The sequence below is a fragment of the Bombyx mori genome, chromosome 10 (assembly GCF_030269925.1).
Source record: "Bombyx mori chromosome 10, ASM3026992v2".
Taxonomy (NCBI): Eukaryota; Metazoa; Arthropoda; class Insecta; order Lepidoptera; family Bombycidae; genus Bombyx; species Bombyx mori.
The window spans coordinates 15,569,263-15,591,607 of NC_085116.1; the positions used below are offsets into that span (position 1 = coordinate 15,569,263).

At 36.1% G+C, this 22,345-nt stretch overlaps 1 protein-coding gene across 6 annotated transcripts in view; it reads left to right on the forward strand.

Moving 5' to 3' along the window:
* LOC101739343 (ephexin-1) overlaps window positions 1-22,345 on the forward strand; it is a 146,210-nt gene that overhangs the window by 33,202 nt on the left and 90,663 nt on the right. For 5 of the 6 annotated variants that reach the window (XM_038013343.2, XM_062670734.1, XM_062670733.1 and 2 more), the window contains exon 2: window positions 17,294-17,331. The exons of the other annotated variant lie outside the window; for it this stretch is intronic. The gene's annotated coding sequence lies outside the window, so the exon portion shown is untranslated. The remainder of the gene's footprint in view (window positions 1-17,293; window positions 17,332-22,345) is intronic. 6 annotated transcript variants of the gene reach the window in all.

Genomic DNA, 22,345 nt, shown 5'->3' on the forward strand with positions numbered 1-22,345 from the left:
ACATTGGCTTATTTAATTATGTAATACGATAGATTTTATAAATGAACTCTGGACCCGATTTCAGAAAAATATCGAAAGGTTTGTTTACTCTATCTACAAACTAGATGTAAAGCAATAAGTAATTCAATAAGAGATATTATTGAGGAGGGGTGTAAGACTATTTGTTTAAGCGGAATTTTGTTTAATATGCAACAATTATCTTTGTAATTCCGTTTCCGTTTTATTTGGTATTAGCATCAACAATTAGATGTTTTTAATTGAATTTTAGCTAAAGATTTTTTTGATAGGATATTTATTCCAAATTATCAGTTTTAAATGACTCTTCTCGTCTTCTGTTTGCAAAAATGTCGCTAAAATAATAGCCTTTTACCCCTCGTTATAATATATTTTTCTTATAAGTTTCTATTGAATTTTACTGATTTAATATTTATTATATAGCGCGATACTTATATAGCTATGAGTCACGATTCGTGTGCCTGATGTAAACGACAGTAAACATATAAGTAGATACACATAAAATAACCAGCCGCATCTGTTCAAATAAAACACGTGGAAAATACATTGAAATAAAATTCTAATATGTAGAAACTATCGCGATGTACCTAAGCGATGGTTTATTGTTTTTAAATAATTTTCATTCAACAATGCTTTTTTTTTTATTGCTTAGATACGTGGACGAGCTCACAGCCCACCTGGTGTTAAGTGGTTACTGGAGCCCATAGACATCCACAACGTAAATGCGCCACCCACCTTGAGATATAAGTTCTAAGGTCTCAGTATAGTTACAACGGCTGCCCCACCCTTCAAGCCGAAACGCATTACTGCTTCACGGCAGAAATAGGCAGGGCGGTGGTACCCACCCGTGCGGACTCCCAAGAGGTCCTACCACCAGTGATTACGCAAATTATAATTTTGCGGGTTTGATTTTTATTACACGATGTTATTCCTTCACCGTGGAAGTCAATCGTGATCATTTGTTGAGTACGTATATCATTAGAAAAATTGGTACCCACCCGCCTGAGATTCGAACATCAGTGCATTGCTCAACACGAGTGCACCGGACGTCTTATCCGTTAGGCCACGACGGCTCCCTAACTAGGCATTTATCGGGATTCGTTTCGTTTTAATCTACAAGTGACGGTCCTCAACAATTTTATTAGTATACTAGCTTTTGCCCGCGACTTCGTCCGCGTGGAATAGTTCACAAATAATGCTTTATTTTAGAACAAATTTGGTTAGCATAAGAAAACGTTATAGTGAGCCAACCTTAATATATAGACACATGCTATCGCGGACTTTTTTCTAGATCTTCTAAATAATTCTGTTATACATTATTTTAGCGAAACTTTAACCGTTTCTGCAGCGCACGCAGCGGAAGCTCTCAAAAGGGAAAAAAAGCACGATTTTGAAACATTCTTTATTGGTGCTCAGCTTGTATTAGTCTTAGCGAGCGTGACGTTATCATCATTAAAACATCAATTTGTTTGAAACTACCCTCTGCTCGCGTTAACCTTCCAATGGTGGTGGCATTTCAGAAAACCTCCACGCACTACCACCAATAACAAAGAAAACTTTTGTAGCAATAATAATTCAAAAAATTAGAATCAAACAAGAGAACGCCTAATTATGTTGTCAACTTATCCTTATCAAACTAAAACGTTAGATTGACATCAGACGTGTACCTATTCCGTATGACGTGATTCTGACAACTTTTATTCATCTAAAATACTGATAACGGTTCATACATGTTAAACGTGTAAACATTGTACCAAATATATAACTCGGTAATTTGGAAGCGTTATTATAAAAGCAGTGCTTCTTATAATTATCGCCTTGTCAACGACTGATATAAAAAAAATGCTAGAAAAATATGTCGACCGAACACAAATTCGACACCCCTAGCCTTGAGGGGCTCAATAATGTGAAAACAGTAAAGTGATTGCTTACAAAAAATTATGGAAAATCTAATTTAATTACGATCTTCGGAAAAGTATGTACTAAAATATTGATTTAAGTATCATTAAGTATCATTTAAGTATTATTATTCGCCAATAAATGTCGGGAAGAGTTGATTATTGAAAACAAGAATAAAAAAACAGTTTTTGAAAATAAATCGTAGCTAGATCGATTCATCGCCCCCGAAATCCCCTGTATACTAAATTTTATTAAAATCGTTAGAGCCGTTTCCGAGATTCAGATTATATACATATATATGAATATAAAAGAGTTGCTCGTTTAAAGGTACAGGGTGGCCCATAAGTCCTTTGATATGAAAAAAAATTTATTAAAATAAAACTAATTACATTATGAATTAAATTTTTATTTACATAAAAAGCTTAAAAAACGGGAATTATTTTTTGAAAATAACATCTCCTAAATGTAATCCGTTGCGATCACGACACTCTTGCAAACGACGTCTAAAATTGTCGATGACTGCGCGGCACGTCACTGCTGAAATGCTTGTCATTTCTCTGCGGATGTTTTCTTTTAGGGCCTCAATTGACCGCGGGTTTGTGTCGTATACTTTAGCCTTAAGGTAGCCCCACAAAAAAAAATCCATCGGGGTCAGATCTGGACTACGTGGAGGCCAGGAAATGTCTCCTCTCTTAGAGATAACTTTGAAACCAGGAAAAAGTTGACGGATAACGGGCATAGCAGTGTTAGAGGTGTGAGAAGTGGCCCCATCCTGTTGAAACCACGTCCTGGCATTAAAGCCTGAAAAGTTTTGCAATTCTGGTATGAAAAACTCTTCGATCATAGCCACATATCGCTCCGACGTAACAGTAACTGCGCGCCCTCTGCTATCCTCAAAGAAGTAAGGCCCTAGGATACCATGGGCTGACATAGCGGCCCAAACAGTCACTTTCGGACTATGTAAGGGCTTCTGATGCTTAAGTTTTGGATTGATGGGGCTCCAATAGCGGCAATTTTGTTTACTAACATGCCCGTTAAGATGGAAATGAGCCTCGTCAGAGAACATTATGTTATTGAAGGAAGTAAACCGATTCAACATTTCATTCGCATAATTATGTCTTTGAATACCGTCAGTTTCCTTTAATTCTTGAACCAACTGAATTTTGTAAGGGTGCATATGTAAATTTTTCTTCAAAATCCGTTGTAACGATGTCCTGGATACGTTTAATGCTCTGGCGCGCTTACGAGTTGACTGTGTCGGATTTTCGCGAATAGACTGTGTCACTGTGTCTATGTTTTGTTCCGTACGTGACGTCCTTGGGCGACCCAACCGCGGTTTATCTAACGTCGAACCGGTCTCCTCGAACTTAGCAACCCAGTTCTTAATCGTTTGAAGAGTTGGAGTGTCGTCAAAGTTGTGTAAACCTTTGTGTTCTCGAAATTGACGCCGCGCAACGGTTGCCGAATTGTCGTTTTTATAAAACTCGCGCACACAAAACGCACGGTCCGCTCCGGTAAAACGCTCCATCGCGACTAAATTCCCAGAAACCGAAGTTACTCCCCCCGCTTCCCCTGCACCGCTCACGCGCGCCCTGTTCGTTTTATTCAAATTTTACTTTTCAAAGGACTTATGGGCCACCCTGTATAAGATAAAAATTGGAAATATATCATACAAAAAAAACTTCTCCAGCTATTTGAATGGAGTAAGCTTAATTGAAGTTTAATTAAAAACGTGGAACTGTTGATGCTAATACCAAATAAGACGCATCTTTCATTACAAAAATAAATGTCGCGTATCAAGCGAAATGTCGCTTAGACTAAATAGCCTTCACCCCTATAGATATGAAATTTAAAATCAAAACAAATGTTATTAAAAATCAAAATAAATTGTACAACTTTATTGCATAGGTACTTTAATTAACATTACAAGTTCATGATTAGAACTGTAGTACTTTTACGGTTTACAATGAAAACTGTGAAGTATCCAAAACGTATGATATAATACAATAATAATTTTTTAAAAAGGGGGAAATTAATACGTAAAAATAGTTTTGATTATGTCTACGACTCGTGAAAATCGAAGCAAATACTATAGTTTAATACAAATTCATTCCCTTAATAATTTTCTGCTAATAATTTCCCCAAAAAAAAGAGGTAAATACATACATATTCGCCTAAAGAGTTATGGAGATTTGAAACTCAACGGGTTCATTCTTTTTATATTTTCCATTGTTGTTTTACCTTTTCACCTAATTTGGGAGTACTCATGGCGCGTTTGCATAGCAATTTCCTAATTGGCAACATTTGATCTTTCTTCATCATAATCGGTAGCTTTTGGCAGAACAGTAGTAGTCATGTGGAATTCTTGTTTATTAAAGCCTTGACATATGTTTTCCAAATTTTACAAACTGAGGCTTGGTGCACGCACTCCTTAAGTGGGGTTTCAGTAAGGCCTTTCACCTGATCAATCCAGCGCATGGGGATTCGTTTCTTAAATGGTCCCAATTATAGTTTTGGGTATTTATATGTTCCCCGTAACCGCTCAACGTGTGGTGGGTAGACTGTGAGATTTACGCTGACAAAAGCGAAATAGAACTTAAAACATTGACGCAATTAAACCCTACGTACCTATACACAGTACTCATTGCATCACCGCATCGGATCTTACCATTCTAATGCAGTTTACATGCCAATCCCTACATTCCAATGCAATCCGATAAGTTTGCTACTATTCAATATATGTTTGTATTGGGATTGTCGCTTCGCTGTTCTTTTTTTTTATTGCCGTATAGACAGACGAGCATACGGCCCACCTGATGGTGAGTGGTTACCGTCGCTCATGGACGTCAGCAATGCCAGGGGCAGAGCCAAGCCGCTACCTACCGCTTAATACTCTCCACAAGCCTCGTTTGAAGAAGGACATGTCATTAGTCTAGATTAGGTCTAGTAATTAGCTGTCCTGATTACTGTAACACGGGTCCTATTCGATCCACTTTCAGCAGTGTCATATTAACCCAAGTTTATTGTTGTTAAAGTGGTATTGTATGTGCATGTTGTGCTTGTCCCTTATCAGATTTGTATAATCATAACAGATCAGAAATTTTAACATGCGAACGAACATAAACATAATATGGTTTATATATTTTTATATAATTTTCATTTTTGGTCAAGGATCTGTTTTGCTTTGCATAGGAAAATAAGAATTCAATTTAATTTATCGTGTTGAATATATATTAGATTAGAATGAAATAAATAAAGAATCGTCGGAATCTGTGACCATCTATCATATTGGAAGATACCAAAGACGGACCTGCTCATTAACTCTATCATAGAGGTCATTAGCAACAGTAACTATTTTTTACAAGTCTTACATGATAATGTTGAAATAAATTTAGTTTAGTGTTAAATCGAACATTTAAGAAAGACATTTTGACAATGAAATTTACAAATATACGGAGCTTACAATAGTTAAAATAAAAACGAAACAGAATCACAATTGGCTATGAACAGTGATGGATTTACACTAGGGGCAGTCGGGGCAAGTGCCCAGAGCGGCTAATTTTTTTTTTAGTCTTATCAAGATTGCTCAATATAATAAATTAATTCTAATAATTAATAATTTTCTTTTTCATTGATAATTCAAGAAATTCAATTCATCCATTATATGTGAATTTTAAATTTGGCACTTTTGGTAAAAATTAATAATCAAAATGTTTTAATCTCTTTATTTCCTTGGAGATTTAAAATAATAATCGATTTTTCTATTTTCTGTAATTAAAGAAATTTAATTAGTTTTTTTTTATGTAATACAATTAAGAGTCACCCTTAGTCAAAATTTATAATTGTTAGAGGAAAAAGACAAATATTTATTTATGTTTTTGGAATATATGACATATGATAAATTTTCCACGATAAATTAGTTATTTTAATTTTCAAAAATAAAATATATAAACTATAAGTTTAGGTACAATTTCAGTATTGGGGCGGATTTTTTTCCGGTGCCCACGGGCGGTATTAAGTTTAAATCCGGCCCTGGCTATGAACATCAAAGGGCAGAGCTTCAGCGGCACATGTTTCACACATAGCCATTAACCTTATCAGCGATTCACTGTGCGAACTCAATAAATACAAAACTTGTATAGAACAGTTGTAGTCGGCGAGCACAGACGCGAAAAGGCATTTTAAGTTCAACTAACTTTGCAACGCATCGATCGTGACGCGAATGAAATGTGCAAGCGAAATATCCTGAGGCTTGTTTTTACATGACAGGAAATTGTTGTAAAACAAAATGGCTGGATTATAGATTAAAATGCGTCTATTTTGATACTTTTAAGTTTAATAGCAACTGCTGAAATCCAAACTATCGTATCATATCGTATCATATATTTTTTATAATAATGTATTATCTATAGAAATTAAAAGACTAATAGAAATTAAAAGACGTTGTGCCGTGACGCGATCAGCCGTGGAAAAGCTCACAAAAATATGGAAAGATCGCCGTATAACTAAAAACACCAAAGTTCGCTTAATGAGGTGCTTAATATTTCCTATTTTCCTATATGGAGTAGAAACATGGACGATCCATCAAAAATGTCGTAAAAAGATTGACGCCCTTGAGATGTGGTGCTGGAGACGCTTGCTGAGGGTAAAATGGACTGCTCACCGCACTAATGTATCCATCCTCAAAGAGCTCCAAATCAAACAAAGGCTTTCGTCGATTGTGCAATTGCGAATCCTTAATATGTTTGGACATATCATTCGTAATGAAAGGTCATTGGAACGTTTAGTGGTTCAAGGAAGAGTAGACGGTCAACGGTCTCGCGGCCGATCACCCACAAGGTGGACAGACTTGGTTAAGTTGTCTACGAAGTGTTCCCTTACCGAGTGTACACGTACCGCCACAAATAGAGAAAGATGGAGAAGTCTCTCAAAAGCTGCAACCAAATATTAAGACTTACGTAACCACGACCACTCCGCCAGGAGTGAACGACTGAGAAGAAGAATTATCTATAGTACACCGTAACATAGGTACCTGCTATATTTGTATCGTGATTGTTTTTTGAATGTAAATTGTGTTTTGGTGTGCAATAAAGTGTATTCTCTCTCTCTCTCATATACAATTAGATAAATATGTTCCCATCTATTTGTCGTGGTGTCGAAGTTTTAACAGTAATTACTGGAATATTGGTCGTGCTTCGCATCGTCACTACGACATATATGAAATTCACATATTCATTAAAATAGATTCGCGTGCTATCGGACATAATTGAGTCTATATTGAAAATAAAGCAAAAAAAAAAAACAAGGATTCAATTTAATATCTCTTACACTACGGACATGAAAATTCAAGTTAGAAAACATTTCTTAATTTATAATACAAACTAGCTGACCCGGCAGACTTCGTAGTCACTCAATCGATAAATAAAAGACCTAAACTTTTGTACAAAATAAACTTAAAACAAACAAAAGGAATCGTTCCGACGGGGGACACATCAAAGGGAAAACAAAATTGTTATTTTTATTTAATTCCGAGCATTTTCTTATTTATCTACCATTTAAACCTTCTCTGGACTTTCACAAATAATTCAAGACCAAAATTAGCCAATTCGGTCCAGTCGTTCTCGAGTTTTAGCGAGACTAACGAACAGCAATTCATTTTTATGTATATAGATATCATAATTTATTTCATTTCATATAACAGGAAAGCAAGTGATGCTCGTGACTAGATCTTAGATAACGTGACACGCAAGAATCTTGTACCGAGTAAATGGAACACGGAGATCATTCAAAGGGTATTCAAGAGATACAAGATAGGGCTTTCTAAATAATAACTTGACGTGCCAATAGCAGTAACACGCATAGCGGGAAAGGAGACGATGAGGTTGCGGATTGAACTGTTCAAATCAAACACAACCATTTATCTTTCTAGCCCAGCGACTCTCAACCTTTTTTAGTCAGCGAAGCACTACATTTTAATTATTTTTTTTTATTGCCCTTGTAGGCAGACGAGCATACGGTCCACCTGATGGTGAGTGGTTACCGTCGCCCATGGACTTCAGCAATGCCAGGGGCAGAGCCCAGCCCCTGCCTACCGCTTAATACTCTCCACAAGCCTCGTTTGAAGAAGGACATGTCATAGCGCTCGGGAAACACCGTGGAGTGGAGCTCATTCCATAGCCGGATGGTACGTGGTAAAAAAGATCTCTGGAAACGCACTGTGGATGACCGTAAATTCTGTACTTTGATTCCCACTGCTGGACCTAGGCCCCCCTTTTTGGCTACCGTCTAGACTGTGCCATTAGTCCGCCGTGCCATAGGTCTTCCGGCACCTCTACGTCCTAGTCTTGGCTACAATTTTTGCACTTCAACTTCTTACTTCAACTGCTATCATTTCCCCTTGCCAAGTGTCCAGCCCAATTCCATTTCAGATCCGCTGCTCACTTAGCAACACTTATAACTTTTGTTTGTATAACTACATATATGCACTAATATTTTACTGGTGGTAGGGCCTTTTGTGAGTCCGCGCGGGTAGGTACCACCACCCTGCCTATTTCTGCCGTGAAGCAATAATGCGTTTCGGTTTGAAGGGTAGGGCAGCCGTTGTAACTATACTTGAGACCTTAGAACTTAAATCTCAAGGTGGGTGGCGCATTTACGTTGTAGATGTCTATGGGCTCCAGTAACCACTTAACACCAGGTGGGTTGTGAGCTCGTCCACCCAACTAAGCAATAAAAAAAAAAAACTCTTTACAAATTCGCAATACAGTTGAAGTGAAAATAGGTTTATTAAATTATGCATTAGTAATTTATTAAAATTAGTTGTGTAGAGATGTCAATTAATGTGATTCTGAAATTTTTCGTCTGTATTTTTTTATGTGATGAAAATTTTCACAAGGATATCTTGATTCGTAACTACTAAAGAACTGCTTGACCAGGTCAGTTATTACTAATTATAGCTTGTTTACGTGACCGATTTCAAGAACAATCCGAGCATCACACGAGGGCTTTGACCTTTTGCCTCAATATGCCTTACAATGAGTTGTATGAAAACATAATGCAAAAATAATTATGTAATACACACTATACTTGCTAAATTATTATCTAAGATAACTATAAAAAGAGAACATAATACTTACACATACACATACGTTACATACATTACACATGCCCTAACCTAAACATCAGCCCGCTGAGTTTCTCGCCGGATCTTCCCAGCGGGTCGCGATTCCAATCCGGTAGTAGATTCATTCGCGACGCAGCTGCTCTTGAGTTGATAGGTCTCCTTCGGAGGCGCTCGGGTAGTTGTTAGCAAATGCCACCCCTACAGGCTGTGCCCCTGCTCGCCCACCTCCCCTGCTAAAACTGGAAACGCCTCCAGGCCCCCAGTAATCTCGCGACGCATTTTCTGATTGACTCTCCCGGCTTGAGCCCTGTGAGCCCACCTACTAGCTCGGTGAATCTAGAATAACCCCTTGAGGATACTAGAATAGGTAGGAAAAAGAAAACTGACTTACTTCGTATCTATTATAGTTGAGAAACCTTAAAACGTTCGATATTTATACCGTATTTAACTTTTATAGGTGGAAAGTCGATTGATAACCGACAAATAGCTGCAGCTAGAATATATCCTCTGCTTTATTTGGAACCGTCACTTGAAGAAATGTTATTGCTTGTAGAATGTATGTGATATGTTTTCTTAAAACCGTCTTAAAGACTTTCTTAAAAATGTCTCACATGTTTGATTTCTAAATAAATACGATATCTCGTTGAACTTGAGAGATTTTTAAGATCTTACTCTCTTCTTTTTTGCTTTTTTTTGTTACTAAGATGGGAGGACGAGCTCAAGGCCCAACTGGTGTTAAATTGGTACCGGAGCCCATAGACATCTACAACGTAAATGCCGCAATCACCTTGAGATATGAGTTCTAAATCTCCAGTTTTACAGTACAGCAGATACCCCACCCTTCAAACCGAAACGTATTACTGCTTCACGGCAGAAATAGGCAGGGTGGTGGTACCTACCCGTGCGGAGTCACAAGCCGTCCTACCGTCAATAAAGTAGTAACTAAATTCTATACACTGAGTGCTTATTAGCGGCTTAGAGGGTGAATTCCGCTCTAGACGCGAAGTTAAGGTGTCGGTTGTCCAAAGTCAGTGATCGGCAAACCCCGGCTCTTTGACTCCTCGGTTGCGGCTCTTCCGCGAAATGTTTAGTTCAGGCATAGAATATTACTTAATATCTTACCTTGTATAAAATATATAAGTTAAAGAAATGGCTCTTTGGATAAATTGTGTGTATATTTGACTATTTTGGTCGACAAGGTTACCGACCACTGCCCTAAAGCTATTTTACAATTCAATTTGGAAAGACTATCAACACGCTCCGCCACCAGAACTCAGGATCCCGCCAGAACCCCGTTTAAATTGTAGTTGCTTAAACACGGTTATACAAAAGAGGTTTGACAACACTAGGGAAAGCTGATAGCGGTTTCTTGGTGTTTGGCCGACCAAAAACCCGTCAAACGTAATGTGTACGTATTCTTTTATTTTAGAATAGTTAAAAACATGCATGAATGTCCGAACGTTGATGACATAATCTTTAATTTAAACTCGGCCTGTCTCTCTTTGGAATGTGATTGATTTTTTTTCTGTGTGTGTGTGTTCTGTGGCGAGTAATCGATTTTTTAATACAGAATCGATTATTGCCTATTGCGTAATGAATTGGAATATATATTATAGTTTCTGTTGATACACGAATGTGAACGAATGATAGCTAATTTAGAAAATTAATGAAGTAGTAATGCTACAAATATTTTTAATAAACAATCGACTTTTTTAAATCTAAGATCGATATAGATCTATTACGTAAGTAATCTCGCAAGCCTTAGAGAGACGTTAAGTAAAAGGTTTTTTAGATATATTAATTCCTGAGGTGTTTCTAATAAAAAATTCCATGGCGCGTTGTTCAAAGAAGCTTGTAAGTAAATTTTCTAAACTCTTTCTGACAACTAAACGTTTGGTATGATTAAATATCCAAGCGCGTTATCTACATACGATTTATATTACTATGTGTCGAATATAATTGATTACAGCTTTAAATATTTTGACTGTTTTTATCTTCGCACTACCAGTGAAAGTGTTAGGGAAGCTTAGTGTTTTTTTTAGATAAGATCATCAGCTGTTTTCGATTTAGTTAATTGTTATAAGCACTATTAATTAACCCCATGATCCTGAGTAGTGTACACGTGATCCTGACGCTTGCAATAAATAAATCCAAACTCATCAAATGTGAAAATCGCGTAAATAATAGCGCTTATAACGTAGATAGCCGCGAAAGTTTGAAAGAATCGTTATTTTCTGTTTATAAGTTACCTCATGTATAGTTAAATTAATTCAAGTTGAGAGATTCTAAATGATTTCCTTCAAATTTAAATTAAATAAATACTGAGAACCTTACATTTATTGATTTTTATGATACAAATGAACTCTTGTAGCATTTAAAGTAATAACTTAACAATGACCAACATTCCGAAATTCATCATCAGTGATAAATAAATATCTTCCATCTATTGCACCTTATCTATATATTAATACGTGAAGCTAAAACTTTGTATCCCTTTTTACGAAAATTGCGCGGACGGAGGAGCATGAAATTTTCCACACTTATAGAGAATGTAGAGAAGAAGTGCACAATGCTAATATTTTTTTAAATAATGCATAAAAGATACATTAAATCAATAAAGAAAACATTACACACACTACATACCATGTATTTGACGCACACACGCATGCATACTATTTATTGTCAAACTTTTGTTTTTGACGTCTGTTGTCAAATTGAGATTAAATATTGTTTGTCTTTGTTAATATTTTTTATAGTGTAGTCTTGGCGAAATTTGTGATTATAGATGCATAAAATACAATCATAATAGTGTACAAACTTACAATTCCAATTAATTATAGTCAAATTTCGACTACTGCGGGACCTCTAGTCTTCTAGTCTAGTTTCGAAGCTGGTCAAAAAATTTCAATAAATTTGGAGCATTTAACAAATAATATCTGCGAAACTGGTTATCGGGAATTTCGTTTCAAAAGAACTGAATAAATATCACCTTTAGAATTGAAGTGGCCTAATTCGCTTCCAAAATTCTTGTTCTTAAATGTAGGTAATCGAAGCATTGATTTAGTATACTTTGTTCTTTTCTAAATAAACTTGAAAAATTTCATTTTAAATTTTAAAAATAAACTGTTAGAATATATGTTTATAAGTAGCTTAAAGTATAAAAGTAATTTTCTTAACAAAAAAAAAAATAAACCACTTCAATTTTAAAGGTGCGAAATATTGGACAATGGACAAGATCTGTGACGTATACGGATCCCACCTTACGAACGCAATAAAAAATAAATTTTGACCCACAAAATATGTAGTTTTGCAATCACATGAATCATCTATTAGCACGTGTCCGGAGGCACCGGAAAATCGATTTCTTAACCTTAACGTAATAAAGTCGAGAATGCTGTACATAACATTCGCAATCATTCATCGGAGAAATGAATGAATCAGTATCGATCGAGTCAGCAGCTCTACGTTCGTGTCTGCGGTGTTAGATTTCGATCTTTCTATTTGTAGAGATTCTTTGTACTGTTTCGTAATTGATGAATTAATTAGAGATTTTGAAGATGACGTTACTCTGATAAGTTTTTTTATTACTCAGGTAGATGAACGAGTTCACGGCCCTCCTGATGTTAAGTAGTTACCTGAGCCCTTGGACATCTACAACGTAAATACCGCCACTCACCTTGAGATATAAGTTCTAAGGTCTCAGTATAGTTACAACGGCTGCCCCGCCCTTCAAACCGAAACGCATTACTGCTTCACGGCAGAAATAGGCAGGGTGATAGATGTCTATGGGTTATCTAAGCAATAAAACAAATATATACGTACATACAAGTATATATAAAATTCGTGGTTTCCGAAATAGACACCTCAACGTCTGCACGGAATTTTTAAAGAAGCTTTTCGATTGACCGGAAACGTTGATGCTGCTTCTTTTTTAAAACTGACTGCACACATTGTTACTCCATATTGTTTAGTCTCTGTAGTTTTGACGTCATCACTATAATTATATCACATAAGAACGCCAAAGAATATATAAGTTTTATTGTATGTGAAATGAACTGTTACTGTATGGAAGGTTTAGTGTTTATATTTTTCTTTCTGCTTTTCCCCGATCATGAGATCATCGGGTCCTTAGCTATATATGAGTCGTCTATTATCAAAGGTGGCAATCTGTGCATTTGGACAAAAAAATGTTATTGATATGTCAATACAGATTGATTTGAATATAATCGTCTCCTTCAAAGAATACGGTTCAAAACCTGCATTAAATAAAGGTTAATAGTTAACCTGTTATTTATCTAAGATGTCGTTCCGAAGAGTTTTGTGACTGCCAATGGAATACAAAGTCAATAATTCGTTTTTCTGATTTACCAATCATTGTCCAAAAGTAACAATGCCGGCTTTGATAATAGTCGACTCATATATAACTCATACATTAAACTCACTTTGCCGGGTGGGATACCCGCTTCTCTATGCTTATATTTTTTTTTTCTTTTATTTGGCTAGTGTTTATATTAGAGTAGACGTGTGTAGTCCCGACTTGATGATAAGTATCGAATTGCATCTTTCCTCCTACATATTCGCTGGTAGCCTAGAGGGCTATTCCAGATATGCCCGGCTAGATGAACTCACGGGCTCAACCTGTGAGCATTTGCTAACACTAACTCTAGCAAGAGCAATGCTTCGTATAATCTACCACCGGATCGGAAACGCGAACCATTGAGAAGATCCGGCGAGAAACTCAGTGGGCTGTGTCTATGGGTTAATTTACTCAACCTGACATCTCGTGACACGTGCGTATTCGGGAATTCCGATTGCGCCCGAAGACGCCCGAGTCCGACTTGATGTGCCATTAATCGCCGGATCGGAATCGCCACACACACACGATCACGGTACACTTGTGATATCGATCTCATGTGTTAAGCCCTGAGCTGCCAGATGTTTACGTAATAAAAAAGATCGACAAATAACACTTCAGTTTATTCGTGACCACAGAAATTGTATGGTTTACGAATCAAAAAACGCTAATAAAAAACGTTGATTCAATCGTAAAGATAGGTTCATGGATTTCAAGGATAGAGCAGATGGGGAGTGCTCTGAGGAATTGTTCGAGATGATACCGGCATCTCGTTTTTACCATCGCACCGCCCGCCACCGGAATAGAGTTCATCCATACTACCTGGAGCCACTGCGGTCATCCACAGTGCGTTTCCAGAGATCTTTTTTGCCACGTACCATCCGGCTATGGAATGAGCTCCCCTCCACGGTGTTTCCCGAGCGCTATGACATGTCCTTCTTCAAACGAGGCTTGTGGAGAGTATTAAGCCGTAGGCAGCGGCTTGGTTCTGCCCCTGGCATTGCTGAAGTCCATGGGCAACGGTAACCACTCACCATCAGGTGGGCCGTATGCTCGTCTGCCTACAAAGGCAATAAAAAAAAAAAAAAAAAGACGTTTGACCAATGCATATTAACTTCATGTCTCAAATAGGACAAAAGCTGTCGCACCTGTAACCTATGCAGTGAGTGACCTCCTCCGTGATTTCATCCTAAAAATTGCCATCCTTTCCATATCTACCTCGTTTTTTTTCTTGACTACTAAGGCACTACTAATGCACAATTCATTAAAACTAAGGTAAATTTGAGTGCAAATATTAAACGTGACCTCATTTCTATTTTCGTTGTAAACGTGCCCACCCGTGCGTATTATAGCATGAAACTGTAAAAGGCAACATATTGTTTTGGTTTGTAACTTCAAACTCAAACAATGTTGTATTAAATACTACTAGAGGTCCCGCAGTAGTCGAAATTCGACTATAATTAATTGGAATTGTAAGTTTGTACACTATTATGATTGTATTTTATACTTCTATGATCACAAATTTGGCCAAGACTACACTATAAAAAATATTAACATAGACAAACAATATTTAATCTATTCTCAATTTGACAACAGACTTCAAGAACAAAAGTTTGACAATAAATAGTATGAATGCGTGTGTGCGTCAAATACATGGTATATAGTGTGTGTAATGTTTTTTATTGATTTAATGTATCTTCTATGCATTATTTTAAAAAAATATTAGCATTGTGCACTTCTTCTCTATATTCTCTATAAGTGTGGAAAATTTCATACTCCTCCGTCCGCGCAATTTTCGTAAAAAGTGATACAAAGTTTTTGCTTCACGCATTAATATATAGATTGCAAAAATCCAAGCTTTTGACGTAGTTGGACACATCACTACATAGTATAAAACAAAGTCGCTTTCTCTGTCCCTATATCCTTATGTATGCTTAAATCTTTAAAACTACGCAACGGATTTTGATGCGTTTTTTTTAAAATAGATAGAGTGATTGAAGTGGGAGGTTTATATGTATAATAACATCCATTAAATAGTGGAGAAATCAATAATAAATTACAGTTTCCGAAGCGAAGCGAGGGCGGGTCGCTAGACTTTGATTAATTCGTAACAGGGAAGGTCTGAGATAAAGATTCATAAAGCGTTTCCATAATACTTAAACTTCTTACAGCTGCAATTGATTCCGTATGTCTAAAAATGAATTCACAGCCTGGTCGTTGACATGGGAACGCGCGTACAACTCCCAAGCCATGCATTGTGTTTCTTACATTAAAACACGTTCACTGCGGTATGTGGTCATATTAAACATGCGCTCGGTGAATATTTTTTTCGTCACTTTCCCTCACTCGTTTTAATGAAGGTTTTTTTTTTTTGCTTAGATGGATGGACGACCTAACAGCCCACCTGGTGTTAAGTGGTTACTGGAGCCCTTAGACATCTAGAAACGCATTACTGCTTCACGGCAGAAATAGGCGGGGTGGTGGTACCGCGCGGACTCACAAGAGGTCCTACCACCAGTAATTACGCAAATTATAATTTTGCGGGTTTCACTTTTATTACACGATGTTATTATTTCACCGTGGAAGTCAGTCGTGAACATTTGTTGGGTACGTAATTCATTAGAAAAATTGGTACCCCCGCCAGGGATTCGAACACAGGTGCATCGCCCAACACGAATGCACCGGACGTCTTATCTCTTAGGCCACGACGACTTCAAAACAATCAGTCTATTTCTATGTCGGCTAATAAAACATTAGTTATCTAATTAAAAAAAAAAACCTCAATAAGGTAAATAGACAATCTCATTACGATTAACGATTTTTTAGAAAAGAACATCTTCCGCATTTCGTCTCGCACTTCCTACTATTATGTCGTGTGTATTGTAATGTAATGTGATTCGCACGTTTTGTAATTAATTAGTTAATTTAGTCTGCTAGTTAGAGAAAACAGCGGACGAGTCGGCCTATTTTAACTTCAGGTGTAACTTCTCTGATCGATTTTTTTAAGCGTTTTTATGACCTGGTAACTATGACCTTTAAGGTCATGTCTTATTTTAATTTATATTCCCATTTCCCAAAATGACACGACATTAATCTACTGGGATAAAACTAAATGAAATGAGATGAGATGATATGGGATGAAATATAATCTCAGTAAAATGGTGGTAATTTACGGAGATTTTTTCAGTGGACTTTTTCGGAGAATCCCGAGAAGTTACGTCCAGCGGCTTCGTTTCATTTTCCCACATTTGTGCACTTTCACAGATATTGAACAGTTAATAAACCACCGTTATTACACATTTAAAACTGAAGAATCACTAAATAGACAAAATAAAACAAATCACACAACTTCACTCCTCGCGTTCCCGCCAAAAAGTCTCTCTGATAAACGCACTGAATTTCTTTAATACACATGTGGAAGGTACAGCAGTCTGTCACCTTCACGTAAAAATGATAAGACTTTGACATGGAGCTTCAAACTTTGAATTGGTTTCCCAGATGAGTGCAAAGAATCAACTTTTTTACATCGATTGGTGTGCTTTATCAGCTTAGAGTATACATAAACTAGCTTGCTTATGTATACTCTAAGTTTATCAGCATGCAATATCTGAATCTTGTAGATATATAAAACTCAAATAAATTGATTTCGAAAATCAGAATAATAATGCATTCTATTTTAAAACCCAAAGTAACCTACTATAGCACAAATTACAAAATGACTTCTATTTCATTCTTATAATATTTAAAACTTGTCTTGAGCTCGATAAAGATTCAGAAAATTGTTCATTATTATTGATTGTATTATGATTACATTTATAATGTGGTATTACTGTAACTTATTATTCTTTAAATGTGTAAATAAAAATTTTAATTATTTATTTGTTCTTTTCTTTTTGTTACAGAATCTGTCAATGTTTCTCAAAACAACACTTACAAACAGGTAAGCACGTGTTAAATGTTAATTTGTTCTCGTTAGTCAATCGTGGGACAATTGTATAAGCAATAATTTGTTTCAGTTCGAAAAGCACGTGTCGATTTAAGCCGACAACATTACGTTTGTTATTTTATTAATTAACTAGCTTTTGCCCTCGACTTTGTCCGCGTGAAATAGTTCCTTTTGCATAACGCTAAATTTTCTTCATTTACGTAGAAAGTGCACATATTTTTGAATAATAGAATGTTAAGGAGCTATTTAAGGTACCAATATCACGCTTATTAACCGACTTCAAAAGAGGAGGCTATCAATTCGACCACCATTTTTTATTCATCGATTTCTCGAGAATGCTTGAACCGATTCTGATAATTCTCTTTTCTGTTTTTTGTTCGAAAGGGAAGACTTCCCGAATTGTTCTGTAATCATCAAGACCTGATGATGGGATCCTGGAGAAATCCACAAAAAATTTTAATTTTCAAAACCCTATCTTGAAGTGATTTGGGTACTTTTCCTGTTATTGTTCTTACTCTGTGCCGCCGCGCACCAGCCGGCCGCCGCCTTGTACATCAATATTACGCGCTTGATCATTATTTAGCAATTCAAATTCAAACAAACAAACTGTTCAGCTTTATAATATTAGTATGGATTATATTAGTTCTCGCAGACAAGCGTAATAATAAAGTACATATTATGATTTTATATCCCCTAAACGGAAACTTAATAAGAGAGGTCCGGACCGGATCAAATAACCATTTGACCTTGACTTCTAATTTAGTTGTAGCCCAAACGGACACGCGAGTTCGGGTCTGTTTTGATGTTAATCTTTACAAACTCATCGCAAAAAATTATATAGTCCTATACTAATTACCTACTAAACCTATAACTAAACATTACAAACAAATTCCACATTTGAAATGAAAGTTAAGGAAATACAGGTTTTTTTTATTTTTTTATTTTTTTATTTATACTAATTCCCTCCGGCTCCAAGTCTATCTATCTATCTTCTTTAAATATTTTATCTGTACAATTAAAAATAAATCGCTAATCGTTGGTGGGTGATAAAGTTTGTCTTAGTACGAATGATGGTTTAATATAAAGAAACATTAGTAAAGTTGCAGAGGAATTAGATAAAACGTGACGGAGATCTATATATTAATACGTGAAGCAAAAACTTTGTATCCCTTTTTACGAAAATTGCGAGGACGGAGGAGTATGAAATTTTCCACACTTATAGAGAATATAAAGAAGAAGTGCACAATGCTAATATTTTTTTAAAATAATGCATAAAATATACATTAAATCAATAAAGAAAACATTACACACACTACATACCATGTATTTAACGCACACACGCATGCATGCATACTATTTATTGTCAAACTTTTGTTCTTGACGTCTGTGGTCAAATTGAGAATAGATTAAGTATTGTTCGTCTTTATTAATATTTTTTATAGTGTAGCCTTGGCGAAATTTGTGATTATAGAAGTATAAAATACAATCATAATAGTGTACAAACTTACAATTCCAATTAATTATAGTCGAATTTCGACCACTGTGGGACCTCTAGTTTTAGGAAATTCACAAATCGATCACAAATCGATCACAAATCGACTTTCATTCGTTTCGTAAAGAACAACGCCAGTCGGTTAGGTCAAACGAACAATTTGAAAACTGGGAATCAAAAATAAACTCATGGCAATAGACTCACTGGCGCTTTGCGTTTATCGAAGCCCATAGATATTACAACGTGAAGACATCCGCTCAGCTTTACAGTTGTAAAGTCACAAGCTTGCAATGAAATAACTGCTTCGCCAGTGGTGGACTTACACTAGGGGCAGTCAGGGCAAGTGCCCAGGGCGGAAAATTTTTGAGGGCGGCAAAATTTTCAAAGTAAATATTTTTTTTAGCCTTATCAAGATTGCTCAATATAAATAATTCATTCTAATAATTAATAATTTAATTTTTAATTGATAATTCAAGAAATTCAAATCATCCATTATTTGTGAATTATAATTTTGGCACTTTTGGTAAAAATTAATTATCAAAATGATTTAATCAATTTATTTCCTTGGAGATTTAAAATAATAATCGATTTTTCTATTTTCTGTAATTAAAGAAATTTAATTAATTAATTTTTTTGGTGTAATATAATTATGAGTCATCCTTAGTAAAAATTAATAATTGTTAGAAAAATACAAATATTTTTGTTTTTGGAATATATGACATCTGATAAAGTTTCCGCAATAAATTCGTTATTTTAATTTTGAAAAATTAAATATATAAATTATAAGTTTAGGAATTTAATTGGGGCGGATTTTTTTTCCGGAGCCCAGGAGCAGTATTAAGTTTAAATCCGGCCCTGTGCTTCGCATAAGAATGTATGATCACTACGGAGTCATAGCTTTAGTAGCAAAACTGTGCAAGCCCACACACAGCACGTCCGTCCAAAATCATCGCATTCGTAAAGAAGGGCGGTTGAAAACTACGCTAAAAAATTAACTGGGCTTATAGTTCATCAGATCCCATACATCAACCCGCTGAATTTCTCGTAGGTTCTTCTCAACGGATCGCGATTCCACTCCGGTAGTAAATTGATTTGCGATGCAGTTGCCCTTGAGTTGCTTGTTAGGCCCCCTAGGCGCTGCAGCAGCTATTAGCAAATTCCATCCCTCCTGGCTGAGCCTGTGCTCGTCCACCTGTCCTAGCAAAACTGGAAAGGGTTTCGGGCCACGAGTAAATCTTTTTAACAAAAAAAAAGTTCATCAGACGCGCATGATAAACCTTTCTTACACTCTCCCGAATATTGAAGTGAAACTTTCAAAGTATCAAGTTAATGTTACACTGCACACGTTGCTGTTATTCGGATTTTAGCTATCTCATCGGCTTAAATGTGCACTTTCTCCGAAAAAAATGCACTTTTTTATTAGCCTAAAGCATTCGCGGTCCAGGTCTTCGGTGTAATCCGTAACAAAAACTGTTACTGCTCTCAAATCGCGGTTGAAAATACAAGCTAAATATGTATGATATTGTATATTGTTGCGGTAGCTATAATAGAACAGAAGATAGTATAATAATATAATAGTATACACATATAGTACAAATAGAACCGAAATAGATCCTGCTTGTTAGATCTTCCTTTTGTGTATACTTTTAAATTTATATAATCATATATAATTTATGCTGACGAATATATTGCGGCTATGCGAATATTGCATCTCATCGTAAGCTTTGGCTGTTGATAGGACGTATTATGAGCAGACACGGACTGGTCCATTGTCTTGTATATTTTTGCTAAGATGGTAATCATACCCTGCCGTTTTTACGGTAGGTTCGTTATATATATCCGAAATCTCTTTGTTATTTCCATTGGCTTCGGTAACAACTTAATAGCAAGTGAATTGTTCGCTCGTTTGGATAATTAGTACAATTAAAAGACATTCAATTGAATTGGCCTAACGCTTTTCAAACAGTTATGTTTTTATAGAATTACGAAATATATAATAGGGCTTAAAGTATCAAATTGCCGTTTTATTGTAATAGGTACTTCGCATTGATGGCTTTTCGCAGTATCCATATTTTTTGTCTAAGCTGAATGAAAAAAATAACTGAAAGTCGATACCACATTTTTTAAAAGAAGAACCTCATATGTGGTACCAATTGAAAAAAGTTTCACTCAAAAATCTCAAACCATGAAGGTTCTATGTTAATTCGAAGTATATATTACAACAGAACGGCAATTTCATATTTTAACCCCTATTATTAAGTTCTTTGACGTAATATTACAATTCGTAATGGTTCGAATAGTTTTTATAAAAGTCCACTGAGGCTACGTAACTAAATATCTTTTCAATTGAAATGTATCGCTGCATTCTCAACGGCTATTACTTGTTTTTTTTTTTTTGAGATTTATATGTTTTTTCGGCCGAATAGCGGACTAAATTTAATTGAGTAGTGGAAGCAAGAATTTAAGTTACGTACAGTTTTTTTTACATATAGTCGAATTACCATGAAAAAAAATTTCGCTCACGTCCCTCCTAGTGTTCAGTGATCGCCGGAGCCCATAGACATCATAGCATGAATTACGTTACCTACCTTGAGACTGTTTTAAAACGAACGCATTCTGAATTCGCGACAGAAATAGGCAGGATGGTAGTAGCTACAAATGCAGTCACATAAAACGCCAAATCATCATTACGTAGGTAATAAAATAGTCCTTATCATCTTAACTTTAAAATCCGTTATGTTTTCGCAAGTTGTAGATTGAATAAATGATCCTTTTAAACTTAGGATAGTGATCTCGCACGGGTTCGGTGTTAGTTCTTCTATTCTCGAGTCGACACGACCGGTCACACCGGGATCGCGGTTTCTTATAGTCGTAGATTCAACGCACTACCCAAAAAAACTGTCCGTCTCTGTCGAGGAGTCGTCATGTGTTCCGGTTTGAATAGCGCTACAGTAAGCTGCTAAGACCCGACTTCGAAGCAGGTGGTGGACGTTAAAATTTTTTATAAACGTTTTTTTTTCTTGTTCTTATGTATCGTATAATGGTATCTTTTTGCCTCCCATAAGAGAAAGAACCTTAGCTGCGGACAGTGAAAGTGTGACTAGCTTTTTTTCTAACGTAATCTATATTAATTGAAAACGTGAGTGGATGAAGGGGTTAAGTATAATTTTTAAGATTTTTGAGTTTTTACGTTGACTGAAGGCGTTATGTGCCTATAAATCATATTAGACCTTAAAACACCGGGATTAAAGGCTATTTTTAGAAATTGCATGTGATGAACGAATAAAAAGTACAAATAACAAAAGCTTGTTGGCCGTTTTCTCAAAATTAACAAATTTGTATCATATCCCCTTCATCCACTCGTGTCTTCAATTACGTATGAGCCAACTCATCGATCGCCAATGATGAACGCGTTTCATAATTCAAAGAGGCGCGTTCCGTTTCGTTTAGCGGGAAATCGTAAAACAACCAGTATTAAATGTCAGTTGTACACAGGTGCAGTCGGATGACCTACGC